Source organism: Zootoca vivipara, chromosome 9, assembly GCF_963506605.1.
Source record: "Zootoca vivipara chromosome 9, rZooViv1.1, whole genome shotgun sequence".
NCBI lineage: Eukaryota > Metazoa > Chordata > Lepidosauria > Squamata > Lacertidae > Zootoca > Zootoca vivipara.
The window spans coordinates 50,257,243-50,273,019 of record NC_083284.1 but is presented as its reverse complement, the minus strand read 5'-3'; the positions used below and the strand labels follow the sequence as shown (position 1 = coordinate 50,273,019).

Below are 15,777 nucleotides of genomic sequence, written 5' to 3'. Positions count from 1 at the left end.
TTGAACCAAAGTGGATGTGTGACATAATCTACTTTTTCTACTGTGGATATCTTCAATATGCCAGAAACAATATTCTGATAGAGGTTTATTCAGAAACTAATTTAGATACAACTAATTTGGCTGCTCTGCCAAAATAAGTTAAGATGAATTCTGATATAGCCATATATAAACTATCTATGGATTTCTTTTTATGAGGTAATCTAGGCGACTGATGAATCCATTGATTTCTGAGCATGCCAATTTGGCAACTACATCAGTAAATTAAATGAGTAATCCATATCCACAATCTAAGTTTCTCATAAAGCAGAAATGTAATACACTGATAGTCACAAAGCTCTCTGTGTGTGGCTGTCCCTTTCAGAAATGTTTGGAAACCAAGTACCTGAAAAATTGCCTTCTCATAAGAAGGCAAGGAGAGCCCTGATGGATCAGACCAGTTTATTCCAGCATTCTGTTTCCCATATGTCAACAAGATGCCCATAGAAGCCCAAAATTAGGACACAAGCACAATTGTATCCCCTCCCTCAACGTGGTATTCAGAGGAATGCTGCATCTGACCCTAGAGGTAGCCATCATGACTAAGAACATTTGATATTCTTAGCTTCCATGAATTTGTCTAATCCTCTTTGAAACTTATCAGGTTGTTGACCATCAACACATCTTGTGATAAAGGGTTCATACAGGACATAGTACATTAAGATTACATGTCCTTCTGGTGTGCCATCTTCAGAGATTAGTTGGGTGTAGAAGCAGCTCACTTGGTAGGGAAGAGCCACTATGCAGCCACTTCCCAGCAGGTCGGTTGCTGTTGCTTAGGTGTGGAGAGGGGGTCTTAGAGAGGCTGGTGCAGTACAATCCTGCTGGTAGGAGCATCAGATTGTCTTTGTCAGTGTATTTGCACTGCACCAACCTCCCTGCCACCCTCCTGGTAAACAGTGTCACACCTGCCAGGAAGCAAGCATAGCAGCTCCAGGCCACCTGGCAAGTCACTTCCTGGTGGGTGACTGGCTTTAGAAGAGCCTTCACAGCCAGGTGCCACTTTGCATGTCCTTTCAGTACTTCATTTTTCCAGGCTTTTAAAACTTTGATTGAACATGTATTCTGTAGCTGCTATTTCTGCTGCTTTGATGTTGATACCTGTTTACTAAATTGTGTTTGTTTTTATACTTTCTTACCTACCTTGAGAGTAATACTGCTGAAGGAGATGATGGTCCCCAACATAAATACCGGTAAACAGACACATAGATGTGGAAGGAGAAAGAAATCCCTTCTTAGGTTTTCATCAACAGAGAGGATGAGCTCCTTGGTCAGTGCCAATGCCAGATAACAAATGACACTAGAGCAGAGACAGCAATAATGTTTCCTGATGGAATTTTATTTTATAATAGCAATGATGGTTTCATATGCTTGATACTAACAAACAGGATAGGACTGTGCTGATCTTGTACAGATTTCCATCAGCACCAAAGTCAGCAAACAGGCCTCAGAGGATCAGAATAAGTAGAACTGTCCAATAGTGTTCCTATAGTGCAAAATTCCTACAATTGTTTGTACCTTTTCTTGAGATTTTTCCTATCACCCTACTTCCAGTTTAGTGCAACAGTTGAGGGAGAAAGCTGCTCTCTAGACATAGCCTCAGTGATAAACAGAAAACTAAAAAACGTTGTTTAAATAGCTTTCTTTCCTAATTCACACAGGTATATGTTCAGCAAAATTTGAAACAAAGATTTTTTTATATCAAAGATCTAACATTGTGGCCCAATGATTAGAGTTCAATTCATCTGGAACAATGAGAAAAATTAATGATAAATCTTGCTAATTACTTTGCTAATTGAAACAACCTGCTTTAAATGCTGTTATAAGATAAAGTAGGTTGATTAAGGCTTTGTCTCCGACTTCACAGTTTCAACAAAGTCTAAAAGAAATGGCTAGCAAAGCTGAATCCTTTTTCTGTTTCAGTTTCATCTGGCTTCACCAATCTTTAAAAAGAGTTGTCACAATTTATTTCTATAAATTAAAATAACCTCAGAGGGCAAAACTTACAATGATATGTTTCAGACAATATCCTAATGTCCACAAGTTGTTTTAAAAGCTGAATAAAGTCGCTTGTCATCAGTTCTCCTTTTCACTGCTTTAAAAGGATGAACCTTGGTCACTTAGAGGAAAGAAACATGCTATGTTGCCTATATGGAATCTGCAATTCCATTCTCATCTGCCACAGAGCACCAACCTAATACAGTCATAAACAATATACAGGTATGATATAAAGTGACCAGCTGTATGCTTATTCTTCAGCACCTGAGTTTTGTTATCTCATGAAGAAGCTGGATCAAAGGATTTGTCCAGTCCTTAACCTACTAAATTTAGTTTTATCCACTTGCAACCTTAGTACTTCCCAGCTGAAATATATATATCTAGAACCACATGATCAGTATAAAAGAAGGAAAAAACTTCTAGAAATAGACTTAAAACTTTAGCTCCCTATGGTTTAACCTTAAAGACAATATATCTGCTTAACATCAAGCAGTTGTCTGAACTCTCCTTGAGAATTTTTCTTTTTTCCGTGATTCATGTTACACCCTTTATCTGTTCACACTATGTACTTTTTAATGTTCACATTGTAAAGCTACTTTCTAATATAGCAAAATGTGCATTAACTAATAAGTGACATAAAACTATAGTCAGTTAAAAGAATACATTTCTGTCTTTAGACCGTGCATTTGTAGTACACGGAATAAAACAACCCTGCCGATCATGCCCCCTACATAACCAAGAATGGAGCCCAGAATAGTCAAAAGCCACTGTAAAAATATTTTAAGGCTCCAGTAAAAGTAATTTGTATCCAGTAATATGAGAGAAAGTGATTTGTTTATATAATGAAACAGTCTCCTTAATTATTTATTGTCTTGCACAAGCAAATTTGAGAACTAGAGGAACTTCAAAGTCATAGGTTTTGTCTCATTATAAATCTCTGAGGGTTGAATCAAACTGTCACTTTGCTCACACAGCAGACCTCCACTTCTGCAATGGAACTCCCACCTCCACTCCTCTCCCCTGCAGCCCTGCCCCATTGCACACATTTTAGCCAGAAAGTGGGACGGGGAGCATATAGAGCTGCTTCTGGAGCTGCGTACAGAGATAAGAGGAAGGGGAAGTCCTGTTGTGCAAGTGGAGCTCCATTCATGTAGCGTTGGATGCAAGCCTTTAATTTGAGCCAAATTCAACATTATCCTTAACATGTGTTTGCTATGGAAAATAGCAATGTTCTTATACAGTAGTACCCTTTCTGAAATGTGTAGTAGAAATGTTGTTTCTTACGTCCAACCCCCACCATAAGTCAAAGATGCAGAGTAGAGGATGGATGTATACAAAACATTGTAATATAAGTACACAGGAAAGGTCTAATCTACTAATGTTATGGCAGTGCAGGCAGAGAGAAAGGTTAACATCTATTTCATCTGCTTGTTAGTGTAGTGAAACAGTCATGTGAGAGGTCAATCTTTAGCTCAGATCACTTTTAATTCTTTCCACCTCTATCTCATATTGCTCATAACTTGGTACTGTATATAACATTCTTCTCAATCATCAGTTCTGAGTTGTGTCCTAGTTTTGTGATGTGTTTCAGGAAGCAACTGGGGAACAGTGGTTAGAAATCTGCCAATAGTAGGAGATACAGAGGAATGTGCCACAAATCCCATTTAAGACAGAACAATAACAGAAGAAACAGACCACATACCTCTTGAGAACATAATGAACACATCTGAAGTGAGGCATTAAGCGCCTTTCCTTAGCTTAGGCTGGTGTGTCAGCTACAGCCTCCCCTACAGAGGAAGAGCCAAGTAACTATTTTCACTTGGTAACATCCTGTTTCAATAACTTCATCACAGGGGGATTGCCTATGAAGATTTGACTAACTGCAGTTTCCATACAATCTTCATAGGCAACTGGAGTATTGGGGGGGGGGGAGATATACATATACAGCATACCCCACCAATCCTGAAACAACTGCACTGGCTTCCAATACATTTCTGAGGACAATTCCAAGTACTGGTTTTAACCTTTAAAACAGGCATCCCCAAACTGCGGCCCTCCAGAGGTTTTGGCCTACAACTCCCATGATCCCTAGCTAACAGGACCAGTGGTCAGGGATGATGGGAATTGTAGTCCAAAACATCTGGAAGGCCGAAGTTTGGGGATGCTTGCTTTAAAACAATCAGAATCCCACATGAACCTGCCCAGGCATGATGATCTTCCTTGGAAGCCTTTCTCAACATGCTGCACCACCATTTTAAGTTAGTTGGGCAGTGACAATAGCTAGGGTCTTTTCAGTCGTGGCACCCTTAATTTGGGTCTACAAGTCTGCCTGGCATCAAGGTTGTTTTCTTTCCCATTTTTGTCTCATTGTTTAATCATAACAAAAAAAAAATCTGGTTTTCCATTGTGATTAACTCCCCTACATTTATTATTTTACTGTTTTATTGCTTTCATTAGTTTTATGTACAGTGCACTCCTCTGAGAGTCCTATCAGCTGAAGAGAAAGATAAATATATATAAGGTCTGTCTGTCTGTCTGTCTGTCTGTCTGTCTGTCTGTCTGTCTATCATCTATCTGTCTGTCTGTCTGCACTAAATATTAGCAGACATAGCACTTTGGATCTCCCACCCTCATTCAGGTTAACAACCAAACAGTTCTACCACAGATAATTGCTAACTGTAAACTTTTTCTAAGGACAATTGATTTTCCAGCATTTTTATATTTGTCTGAGTTTCAGTTTGATTTTAATTTTAATATTTTAATTTCCATGTATTTATCACAAACATTTTCCTTTATCTATGTTTATTTCCTGAGCTGTATCTAATTCACGTTCTGTAGCTGAGATTCAGTCATATGTTGACAATAGTCAATAGTGCATGAAGTAACTTCACAAGGATAAGATGCAAACATATCTGTATTCAGAATTTGTCATCAGTACACCAATCATTTGGCAGACATGGTGGAAAGAAACACTATGATATTGTGCTTTGCAGACACATTAGTGACATGAAAGACACAATAAGCAATTTCCTCAAGTTGAATGGATCTCAAATATATGTGCTAGACAGATTCATCAGACTCAGACAAGCAAACAATGCAAACTTAGCTGCTATGGAGTGTCCTAAAATTCACAGCTGTGAATAGAGCAGCATGAAACAGGCAATTGCCCAACTGGTGGATCCATTTCAAAAAAGAATACCCCCCCCCAAAAAAAAACCTGTTAAATTCAGCTAGTTCACATGAAACTGTGTGTGTGTGTGTGTTTTCTGCCTTAGGAACAGAAAAAATGTATTGTGTATTGAATTGTTGGCTTTGAATTTCAGTTTTGGTATAGATTCAGTTTGCAGCTGTGGACTTAGCTATGTGCCTTAGCTTCAGCTCCACATCTATCTATAGGTTGCTCTGCCCAGGTATCTCACGGTGCTGAATGAGCCTGAAGCAGTTGTAGCTGGTTTTGGTTCCTGCTCCCTACTGGTTCCATGGACTTTCTAAGTATAGTTTCCTTCCATTGCCACCAATGATAGTCCCCACTGGGACCTTCTGTCAATCTGCTTCAAAGAGGCATTAGGGTTCACTGTTCTGGCCCAGTGGGCCTATTTCAAATTTTGGGAGAACGCTGTGGGTGCCAATCACAACATGAGTGATGTGGGGAGCATGGCATAAGACAAAATTTGATGAAGATTTTTCCATAATTGTTTTTCCACACTAGAAAAGGATTAACATGCTGTATTTCTGCCTGCAATTGCATTTTACAACAGAATGAAAGGATCATATCTAATATATAATGTCCCTAAAATCAAAAATGTTGCCTCAGAGGTTTAAAACCATCAATAAAACTGTAGTGATGCTGCTACAAATTGTAATCAAATAATGCTATGAACTGTAGATCTGCACCCTCTATTAACACTACTGAGGGAAAAATCCATGAGAATGTGCTTCTGTGTGAATTGAAATGAAGGGGTCATATATGAAAGAATGACACCCTTAGAAAATATGAAAGCAGACACTGTGGAAGACATTGCTATTGCTTTACTAAATACCAACTTCCTTTCTTTTAAAACTCCACCATTTCCCTAGGCAAATGGAGCTTCTGTGCTTAGCTGACTCTGAGCGTTTCCTGACCAGAGATTGCCAACTGTATCAACATGTGCATTGTTTTTGCAATATATTAAATGTTCCAAAGGAATAAGTTGAGATCAACAAATTCAATGCTTTTTTTGAACTGTCATATTGAGAATGTGCCTCTGAAAATGATGAGCTATCATAAACCATGCAGAGTTATTGTAGTTTGGGGTAAGTCTTTCTTCTTCCTCGCCTGGTAGTCATATGTTTTTAAAATCTCTATGAGTAATGTGCTATATTCTCAGATGAATTATTAAATTACGAAAAAGGCACATAGTTTATTCCAAAGTGGTGGTGCCACTTAAAGCAATTGGTAATACTTGTCATTTTCACAAAGAATAACATCCCTCAAAATACTAATGCTAACTATGTGAGTACAAATAAAATACTGGAAAACACACAAATTATAGTTTCATTTCTGACCCTTCCTTAAAATGGATGTCAAGAATAAATCAAATTGTGTGGCAAATGCATACTTTTATGACAATGTTTAGAAAATAATGACTAATACTAAAAATTAACATATACATCTTGCACTTGAACTTGATTTGCCCCACTGTTTTTGCTATTTAAAATCTGTATTTCTGATTGTTTCAAGAGTGGTGGGAGGAAAGCAGCTAAAAGCTCAGTATTCTTTTCTTTCACTCACTGAGCACATTAAAGCTACATCCCCATTCAGCCCCCTCCATTTTTTATGATAATTGAAAGAGTCACTCTGACTGTATCAGGCATCCACAGATGTCATATGCAACAAATGACTGAATTTGATTTATAATTCACAGGGGCAAAACCAGGACAGTGGCTCTAGATAACATATGAAGATAAGAATTGCTATGTTCATAAAGCAATAGATGGAAATGTACACATCTGCCTACACTATGATGAGCTATTGGCAATGAATTATTCATAATCTCATACACAACTCCCCCCCCCACTGTACACTTGGCATCTTTATGTGTAGATTTATCAATAAACAATAGCTGGTTCATGCATGCAGTAGATGTTGCTCTCTTGGCCATTGGACCATTGAATTGACTGCAGACTTGTACATGCTGAGAAGCCTTTTTCTGACTGAGACAGTTTAATGTGTATAAGGCTAACTGCCTTATAGAAGCAGAAGACATCAAGAAGAGGTGGCAAGAATACACAGAGGAATTATACCGGAAAGATATGGAGCTCTCGTACACCCCAGGTAGTGTGGTTGCTGACCTTGAGCCAGACAGGAGTGCCTGGCGTGCTATGGTCCATGGGGTCACGAAGAGTCGGACACGACTAAACGACTAAACAACAACAACAACAAGGCTAACTGCAAGATAAGGGCTGGAAACCTAGATTGTTGAACTACAACTCCTAGATCTCTTACCATTGGCTGTACTGTCAGGAGCTGATGGGAGTTGGAGTTCAACAACATCTGGAAGGCCACAGGTTCCCAAGCCATACAATACATAAAGCATTGTATTATACAGAACACAACATTGGAATCTGCAAATATTGCCCAAGTTATGTATACTAAACATTTTTTCCCTTCTAAAGGAAGGGTCATAGCTCAGTGGTAGAGCACATGCTTTGAATGGAGAAAGTCCCATATTCAATCCATGACACCTCCAGGTAGGGTTGCTAAAGACTCCCACCTGAATTCCTAGAGAGACACTACTATGCATTATAGACAATACTGAGGTAAATGGCCCAATGATTTTGTAAAAGGTAAGTTTCAATAACATGGTTGGGAAAAAATCTAAAGCTTCTTCATCAAATATGTGAGATTGACTCCTTCAAAATATTTAAATTTTCTACACTGGCTTTCAACCCATTCCCAATCACACTTCAAAGTACTGTACTGATGTTATCTCTTAAAGCAAGGGTGGACTATATAAATATATTTATCCTAAGGACACATGCTGTGGTGGTTAGTAGTTGGGGACCACAGGCTATTAGTGTGGTGGTCGGAGCCAGCAGTGTGCATGGCAATTCACACTTCCATTCACATATACACATGCACACACTCCACTGGTACCTAGATGAAATATAAAAACATATTTTTCTGTATTTTCTCCCCCCCTTCCTACTTCTTAAAAACGACTATTTTGACTTTACTACTGCAGATGAAATTACAAAGCAATCTTTTCCCTTTTTTATTTTCCTACCCAAGATAAATTTGAAAGGTGCATTTCCCTGCCCATCTTTCCTTTCTTTTGATCTTCCTCTTCAAATTGCTTTTGCAGACACTTTGAAAGAGTTATTGGTCGTAAAGAAAACCTACCTCCTCCGTCAACTTTTGTATCACTCAACTTTGAACTAAATCAGCAGCTAACTAGATCTGTAGATCAATTGGCTCTTTCTCAGAAGCTCAGCTGCTCTCTGACCATAGTCTGCCAGGTAAAGTGCTGGGTAGCCATTCTAATGGCCCTGCTCTGTGGTTAGAAGTAGGTGATGGCACTGGGTAGCTTCTTTGCTGGCAACAGATTGAAAGGGTTGCAGCATCAATGCTGATGACCAGGAAGTCAGGTGAGAGCAACACTAGCGGTGGCCAGGAAGCTGGCCTGCAAGTTGTGACAATAGCGAGCTCTGTGGAGAACATGATCCACTGTTCCAATCTAACACCTTAACCATGTAATTTAGCATGCCTCATAGTAGGACTGGATCGGCTGCAATCTCTTCCAGCCACCCCTATCCTCCATTTAGACCTCTATTCCAGGGTGAAAAGGGGCAAGCATAAGGACAGAGTGGCATCATGGGCATGGACAGAAAGAAATATGCCTTCAGAGTCATTCCACAACTGGGCATATTGATGGGAGATGTGGATGGATAACTTCCCCTAAAATCTGCTTGTGACAGAGTGAGCCCATGGTGCCAGATCAGTCTGAGAAGACCTTTGCCAGAGATCAGTTAAGGGAGGGAAAAGGGTACACTTGACCAGGGCCCAGGGATGTAGGAATGTGCAGGAACTGGGCTGTTTTAACCATATAACGATGTAAGCCTATTTTTACAATTTTCCAAAGTGGGGAGCAACTCTAAAACAGTATGTAATAGTATGCAAAGGATCGTACTGTATATGGGCATTCAAAGATCATGTATTCTAACTTTGCTTCTCTTCATGGTGAAGAAACCATATATACCTACTGTATATGACAATGTGGGGCTAGAACTATCAGCAAATATTGTAATTCAAGAAGGAATGTGTGTTCAGCATGAGAAATAAGTGCTGGCAGGTTTTCATTTTCTATTTTTCCCCATAGTGCTGAACTTTATGCACCTTATCAATGAGGAATGTAAGTCTAATACAATGGAATGAACTTGGTTTTACTAGAGTTGATGTTTTCATTGTAAGCAGGTTGATTTTTACTTTCTTTTGAAGGTGGGAATAATGTGATAGGTGGAGAGAAAAGCCCAGGTAATAATTAGATAAGACAATGATATGCTGTGGAAGATAGAAAATGTTGATACAATTTTACCTTACTTTGGAATCTCTCATCAGAATGATAAATATACTGAGCCACTACTCTGCCTTTCTCTATCATGTTTGATCAAATCCCACATTCTACAAATAATATCACCATACTGGACCTATATCCAATTCACTCTTAGAGACCAATTTATATTGTCAGATGTTAATAAGCCATTGTCATCACAGTCATATGATTTAGATATGTTTGTACTGTTATGACATTAAGAGTACTCTTCACTTTTGCAAGTTACGTACTTGCAGCAATGCCAAACATTGTTGGCCTGCTGATCAACAGGGATATTTAAATTATACAGCACGACCACTTGCCAAGCATTACACTGAGACAGAAATTACGATTCAATTTTACTCAAACATTATAACAATATTATATAAATATATGAATGAGCATTTGCTGGGACTCTCTTTATTTCTATTTCCCCATGCCTGCAATAAATAAACTGCACAATTCACTGGGGTTTGAACTTACTTAATCCTGTATTTTGTGACCTATCCTCATGCTAAAACAAGTCATTAAGAAAACACTAGCAATGAGCAGAGATAACTATCAGTCATTAACTGGTGCATGTGATGTTGGCTGCGATCCACAGAGACTGGATTCAAAACCCATTAAGGTTCAGCGCAATATGGCAAGCAGACAAAATAAACTCTAGACAGCATCATCTTTACATTTGGGCAGTTTGGCCTCCATTTCTGAATGTCTCAGTTTACATAAGTTTTAGGTGGATTTGGTAGTGTAAACAGAAGAAGAAAGGTTGGTTTCTATGAAGAATTTAGAATATAAAAAATTAAATACTATTTTTCATTTGCCCTTTAAAAGGGTCTGACAGTGATTTATTTGTAAGGTACTATGACCAAATGCAAACATTCTTTTCATTTATATAGTTTAGTCTTAGACTAATAAAACAAAGACAGCATTTTCCCACCAAAGAAACCATAAGGTAGCATTCAGATATGCAGCATTTCACATGGCATGAAGCTGTCTATTTCCAGCCCATTTTTTGAATATATTAGGTTATCTTTGTATGCACTGCATGTGGGCATTTTTTTTTTGAAGAACAGCATCATCAATGTTTTCAAAGAATCAGAAAGTATACCACAAATACTTTCCTCAGTGCTGAAATCTGTTGCTGACAGACCCCAGATAAAAGCAACTGTATTATGTTAAAGAGTAATTTCAAAAAATCACTTACAGCAGAATCTTATGTGCATACTCAGAATAATGTTTCCTGAAGTTCAATGGGTGGTATTCAACTAAGTTTCACTCAAAGTAGACCCACTTAAATTAATGGGCCCCAAGTTAATTATGCATAACTCATATCCACTGACATCAATGTGGCATATAATACAATTTTATGCATCTCTACACGGAAGTAAGTCTTATTAAACTCATTTGGCATTTATAGAAAAGTGTTTTATTACTGATTATTAAATTTCCAGGCTGCCCTTCAATCAAGAATCACAGGGTGGTTTACAATATAAAACACAAAAATATATGACACAGCAACACACACACACACACACACACACACACAGTTTAAAAAGTCATAGTTGGTTTAATTAGCCAAAGGCCTAGGAGAAGAGAAACGTTTTTGCCTGGCACCCAAAAATATGTAACGAAGGCGCCAGGCAAGCTTCTGTGGGGAGAGTATCCCACAAGTAGGGAGCCAACACAGAAAAGGCAGCTATATATCTATGCTGATCTATGGCTAGATCATGTCACAAGTAAATGCTATATATTGATGAAAAATATCAGTGACATGGAATAATTTATGAGCAGCATTTGGAAAAGTTATGAAAACTTACCTAGAGAAGAACGGTAAGTATTATTTAGTAAGTATTAATTATTTATTTAATTTCTTTCATTTAAAAAATATACGTACATTGCTTGATTGGTGGGAAATGGTCATAGTGGTTTATAAAAGATAAAACAGTAAAATCAAGAAAAAAAATCAAAACTCTACTTTACAACATATTGCCAGTGGGTATTATTCACCTTTTTATACAATATCTTGGGTGGGAGGGATATAAATACTTCCCTTCCTGCCAGGAGATTGTATAAAAACTTAGATTTAATATTTTCAAGCACTTTTCACATCTTTGACAGAAAATTTCACTCTTTTCCATTAAGCTGAATTATGTTACACTCTTTAGCAAGAGAAAAATTATAAACTAGTGTAATATGCTCAACAGGAGTGCTGAATTATGAAATGCAACTGTTTTTGAAATTCTCATAATCCCTGAGCTCGCTAGGCATGATGGGAGTTGTAGTCCAAAAACAGCTGGAGACCCAAGTTTGGGAAACACTGACATAGCTCAGAATTGCCTACATCAGGCGTAGACAACACTGTGCCCTCCAGATGCTGAACGCCAACTCCCATCAGCCCCAGTCAAAATAGCCAGCATCTGGAGGGCACTATTTTGGCACTGGTCTACACTGGCTCACAGCAGCCCTTCGGGATTTCACACCGGGGTCTCTTCTAAACCTACCTTGAGATCCCTGCAATTCAACCTCAGGCATGCATGCAAAGCAGATGATCTACCACTGAGCTACAGTTTTGCTGGTTGGGGCTGATGGGAGTTACAGTCCTACCCATCTGGAGGGGCAAAGACAGTTCTACCCAGTTCTTTCACATCCAACAAATAAGAATTCAGTGTTAGAATTGTTTTGTTTGGGGCTGCTGCTTCTACCACATCTATCTCCTGCATTAAAAGGAAAAAAATCAAAATGTAACTCCTTTATTGAAAATAAGAGCACAAGCATTCACATTCTGTAAAAGAAAGCCATGAAAGTGCCTTCCTCCTTTTAAGATGGCTTTGATTCTATCTCTTTGTCTTTTTAATTGGAAAAATGAAGAAGACATATAATTTCTCCCCCCCCCCAAGTGTTAGACCCTCTTTTATTTACTGAGTATAATAGTCACCAAATCATAATTTATTTTCTCATTCAACTGCCAACTATAACAATAATTTAAAACCAGCTAATAAACATTAGGGTTTGTTAGAACTGCTACCGATTAAATCTTAAGTGTCTAAAATGTACACATATAAAGAGAATGTAATTAGAGCTATTTAAAGAAACCATTTTTAACTTAGATTAACCATACTTTCCATTTGCCTCGGATAAACACTCATAAATGAAAACCATTGCTAAGCAAGAAGCAATTACTTCAGTTTAAAATAGTAATACATGCATCCTTCTAAAAAGCCCTGGAAAATCACTTATGTACTGTACAATGCAATTTCAATGCATATTGAGGAAGAAAACAGGATAACATTCTGAGACCTAAGCAAGCTTCAGTCATCTTTGAGGTTAAGTTTGTTCTTGGTCATTTAGAAGCCAATTAAACTAATTTCTCTTATTATCAGAGCTTTCAAAATAATCTTTACAAAATAAAACAAAATTGGCCATTTAAGCTATATTAACAAAAAGAAAAGAGCACTTCATTAAACAGTTCATGAAATGGTGACTGTTCACAGTGTTAATTCTTAGCAATAATTGAGACAAGCTAAAAATGCAAACTAATGGCTGACATATGGCACACTAAATCTAGAAGGGAAAAGACTACACTTCAAGTCAGCCCCTAACCACATGGTACTGAAATACTGCCCAGAGAAATCCTCCACATCTGATCTTATTTTTCTTGCTCTTTGCTAAATAGTCATGGTCAGGATTTTTTTCCCAGCTGGAACTCACCAGAACTCAGTTCCGGCACCTCTCAGGTGGGTGCCATTGCCATTAAAAGCGAACAAGAGAGATGTTCATTGTGAGTTCTGGCACCTCTTTTTTTTATAGAAAAATAGCACTGGTCACGGTTGCTTACATGATACTGCTATGGTGAATGGAACGGGAAGAAAACCTTTCTGTGCTATAATTATTTCATCTCCAAGAGTTGAAACTTTTCACCCACAGTCACACAGATAAGTCATTTTTAGGGATAAATCTACAGCAGGAAATGACCCCCGTGTCTCCTAAAGAGTAGGTCAACTGTGCAGTGGCATTTAGCTATATATCAAGATACCCTGATGATTGGCCTTTGTAGAATAGTCAGTGAGCTAGGACAGGACAGGAGAGTAAAAATCCTATTTGTTGAGATCTAGCAAACCTGAGATCTAGTTTCAACACATCTTGAATTTCTGTCACCAGATAAACTCATTTTATCATAAGTGGAATCACTGCTTTTGGAAGAGGACTCAATGTGCACACACATTTGGTTGGAGGACAACAGGGACAGTACACCAGGGCAGAGAATCTTAAGGTGTACTCGCTGGGATTTATTTTATTTTATTTTATTATTTCGCAGTACATGTTGTTTTATTTTACTTATGCCCTACTCTTTTTACAAATAGCTCAGTCTATGTATGGATCCCAGGAAGCCATCTTGTCTGGGAGTCCTTGAAGACCTCCTCCCAGCCTTGCAGGCCTGTTCCACCTGGCCCAGGAGGATGGGGCCCTGAATGACTCCAGTTGCAGAAGCTGAGACTGCAGAACAGGATCTTGGGGTGTGGTATTATTTAAACGGTTGGGGTGGGTGGGCTGTTGCTGCTATTGAACTTCATTTTTCATATATTTATTTCAGATGTTGTGATTCATGTGGCCATTGTCTTAATTTGGTTGTGTACTTTTTGTTTTTGGCTTTTTACTACTTATATTATGTTCATAATTATGTGTTTTTCCCCATGTTGTAAGCCACCTTGAGCATGGTTTTAACTGTGGAAAGGTGGCATACATTATTTAGGTAGGCAAGTAGCTCTCTTATCCAGGAAACTTACATGGCAAAACCTTCAGACGATCTGTTGACCAGGGAGGTAAAGATTTGCATCCCCATTCCCCATCAGATGCTAGGGGGAGAGGTTTGAACCTCTCCATTTACTTCTGCACTGTGTGTCTCTCATCCGTGTGTGCGTGCGCACGCACATACGCTATTTGTCTAGAAAAAGAGGTGCTGGAACTCATCGTGAAAGCCTCCCTTGTTCTCTTTTCATGGCAATGGTGCCTACCTGAGAGGTGCTGGAACTGAGTTCCGGTGAGTTCTGGCTGAAGAAAAGCCCTGCATTTATATAATATTTATGCCACCACAAAAAATGGTAGTACCTTGGACAGAAAATGTTGTTTGGGAGGCTGAAATGGCATTAACCACCCCATTTTAGAAGAACACACTGTTTATTTGAAGTGAGACCATAGGTTCTTTCTCAACTTACAAGTATCATACTATTTGTAAAAGGAAGCTGTGTGATAAATTAAAACCATTATAGGTATACCGATAATGTTTCTTAATTAAGCAGCTATGAATGACATGTGCTGTATTCACACTAATTCACAATAGCTTGTGTTTAAACTATGCCACATTATCTTCTACACAAAGAAACACTTCATAATCATTACCTTCAGTCTTGAATGGAAATTTTAAATGCTATGCAAAATTGCCAGCTGTGCATTACATAACAGGGCTCTTCATTATTTTCATAGGATAAAGTGCATGACTATAAAAAAAATATGAGGGCACACAAATCTTGAGTATTGCTCATAGAATATGAGTAAGAGGGTACTAGAAAAGTAACAGGTAATTAAAACACAGTAAACAACAAAAAATATTTCAAGAACAGCCATTAAAAAGAAAATAAGTTGAGGCTTCCGGTTGACCGCGCCATCTTTGCTCAGACGGGGGTCCGATCAGCGGAGCGGACCTCGGCGCTTCAGAGGTGGAGGGAATTGCTCCAGCGAAGCAAAACCTCCTTAAAAGCCCCAAATCGAGCTTTTTGGGGACGGATTTTGCCTGGCGGCGCCAAAAGCGGGCTCTCTCCTCCCCGGATCGGCTTTGTTTAAGCCCCCCGAGAGCGAGGAGGTGAACCGCGGCGGACAGGCTGACACTGCTGCTCTGAGAGCGCGAAGCTGCGAGTCTGGGAAGTGGAGGCGGCCAATTCTTCCAAGAATAATTAGCAAATGAATAGACTGTGAGTAATTTGGATTGTTTGGAATTTAAATTAAGGCAATTTGGATTTGGGAGAGAGGGGGAAAAGAGGAAGCCACCCCCCCCCCCCCCCACGGTAACATAAGAGACAGTAAACAGAAACCCGAAGCCGTAAACAGAAGATCTTAACTTAAAAGGATCCCTCAAAGGCATCAAAGAGAATCTCCCCTAAATGCGGGGTGAAAG

General features: G+C 38.7%; 1 protein-coding gene across 3 annotated transcripts in view; it reads right to left on the bottom strand.

The window, feature by feature from the left end:
- Positions 1 to 15,777, bottom strand: part of LOC132591162 (teneurin-3-like) — a 1,137,496-nt gene that overhangs the window by 248,826 nt on the left and 872,893 nt on the right. The gene's annotated exons all lie outside the window — the stretch shown is intronic.